Raw genomic sequence first — 2,931 nt, 5'->3', positions numbered from 1 at the left:
TTATGCATGGATTCTTCTAATAGTATGGATAGAGCATCCTTGTGGCATTGTCGTCTTGGACATGTCAACAAGAAGCGCATAGCCCAACTCCAAAAGGATGGAGTGTTGGAGTCATTCGACCAAAGGGAAGATGACACATGCGAGTCTTGTTTACTTGGAAAGATGACTAAATCACCCTTCACAAGTACGTGTGAAAGGGGTGAGGGTCTATTGGACCTAATACACACCGATGTATGTGGACCGTTTAGATCAACCACAAAGGATGGGAACCGCTTCTATGTGACTTTTACCGATGACTTAGTAGATATGGGTATATCTACTTAATCAAGCAAAAGTCAGAAAGTTTTGAAAAGTTCAAAGAGTTCAAGAATAAAGTGGAGAATCAATTGGGCAGGAAAATCAAGATGCTTCGATCCGATCGAGGAGGAGAGTACCTAAGTCTTGAATTCCACGATTATCTTAAGGAGTGTGGAATAGTTTCACAATTGACACCACCTAGGACACCACAATTGAATGGTGTGGCAGAAATGCGTAAGCGAACTTTGTTGGACATGGTTCGCTCTATGAGGAGTCGTGCTTCACTATCAATCTCTTTTTGGGGGTATGCCTTAGAGACTACCGCCCGTATCCTTAACCGAGTCCCTACTAAGAAGGTTGCCAAAAACACCTCACGAGATGTGGACAGGGAAAGCTCCCTCGTTAGCACATATCAAGGTTTGGGGTTGCGAGGCTTTCGTAAGACGAGATACTCACGACAAGCTCGAACCTCGTAGTGAGCGATGTACTTTCATCGGCTACCCACAGAAATCCTTTGGATATCTCTGCTATAGACCGAAGGACAATGTTGTCTTTGTTGCGAGGAGAGGAGTTTTCCGAGAGCGAGAACTCATAAGCCAAGGAGACAGTGGGAGGCAAATCAAGCTTGAAGAGATTCAAGAATCGATAAATGAAGGAACCTCTACCGCTGGCACTCAAACCGAGGAGGAAACTCCGGTTGAACCGATTGACGAATCCTTACCTCTTAGACGTTCTGAAAGAGCTAGAGTTCAACCCCAGTTTTATGGTTTTAATACTACTACCGAAGGGTACACATATATTAGTGATGGTACACTAATAAACCTTGATGAACCTAATAGCTATAAGGAAGCCATGGCAGGCCCGAAGTCTGCGAAATGGAAAGAGGCAATGGATAACGAGATCCAATCCATCTATGATAACCAAGTTTAGAATTTGGTTGATAATGTGCCCGGACGTAAGACCGTTGGGTGCAAATGGATCTTCAAGAAGAAGACCAACATGGATGGAAACGTACACACATATAAGGCGCGATTGGTTGCGAAGGGCTTCACTCAAACTCCCGGAGTTGACTATGATGAGACCTTCTCACCAGTTGCGAAGATAAAGTCTATTAGAGTGATGCAAGCTATTACCGCATTTCATGATTATGAGATTTGGCAAATGGATGTCAAGACCGCTTTCCTTAATGGGAAGTTGGCTGAGGATGTTTACATGGCTCAGCCAGAGGGGTTTGTGGATCCGAAGCATCCGGATAGAGTGTGTAAGCTTGAGAAGTCCATTTATGGACTTAAGCAAGCATCTCGCAGATGGAATCTTTGCTTCGATGAGAAAGTCAAAGAGTTTGGATTTGTACGAAGCGAAGATGAATCGTGTGTATATGTCAAAGCCAGTGGGAGTATAGTTAGCTTCCTCGTTCTATATGTCAATGACATATTACTCATAGGAAACGACATCCCGACTCTGCAGGAAGTTAAGTCCTGGCTCGGGAAGTGCTTCGCTATGAAGGACCTCGGAGAGGCTTCTTACATTTTGGGAATAAGGATAGTAAGACTCAAAGAAGGGAGAATTACCGATACAAAGTAATGCCAAGTTGAGTAAGACTCAAAGTCCGAGTACCGAAGCTGAAATAGCAGAAATGAGCCGAGTACCATACGCTTCCGCAGTTGGATCAATCATGTACGCTATGACTTGTACTCGCCCGGATGTAGCCTTCGCTTTTGAGCATGGTTAGCAGATATCAAGGGAATCCTGGCAGAGCCCATTGGATTGCGGTGAAGAATATCCTTAAGTACCTTCGGAGGACGAAGGAATGGTTCTTAGTCCTCGGAGGGAGTGATGACTTGAAGGTGCGAGGGTATAGTGACGCCAGTTTTCAGACCGACAGGGACAACTACCATTCGCAGTCGGGCTGGGTCTTTACCCTGAATGGAGGAGCAGTGACATGGAAGAGTTCCAAGCAGGAAACCGTAGCTGATTCAACATGCGAATCAGAGTACATTGCAGCGATCGAAGCGTCGAAGGAGGCAATATGGCTGAAGAACTTCATCGGTGATCTTGGAGTCGTACCTGCCATAAAGGAGCCCATGGAGATTTTCTGTGATAATGAAGGAGCGGTTGCCTTGACCAAGGAACCGAGGGATCATGGTAGATCTAGACATATTGACAGAAAATATCATTTAATTAGACATCGTGTAGAAGAAGGACAACTCATAGTGAAGAGGATATCATCAGAAGATAACCCAGCAGATCCGCTTACGAAGGGACTGAGTAGGGTTAAGCACTTGCAGCATGCTAGGAGTATTGGGCTGAAGGATGATATTAGCATAGATTAAATAGTATTAGAAACATGTAATAGATAAATGTAATTAACATTTGATGATTAAATAAAGGAGTTTTATTTATAAGTAATGTTACTGTCTTATGTTAATTGTTTAACTATTGTTTCACTTTGCATGTTTTGACTTCCAGAATAATTGAGTTTATTAGGAATAATCGAATTATTCAAATTGTCCACAATCGTTCATATGTTTGGAAGTAGATATGAATGAAGATTGTCATGAATTGGTATGTAGATTGTCTAAATGGTGTTAGACATAACAAAGGGTTGCTGCAACGTTCATGAGTGCTTATGAA

The sequence above is a fragment of the Lactuca sativa genome, chromosome 5, assembly GCF_002870075.4.
Source record: "Lactuca sativa cultivar Salinas chromosome 5, Lsat_Salinas_v11, whole genome shotgun sequence".
Classification (NCBI taxonomy): Eukaryota; Viridiplantae; Streptophyta; class Magnoliopsida; order Asterales; family Asteraceae; genus Lactuca; species Lactuca sativa.
This window is presented reverse-complemented; position numbering follows the sequence as displayed.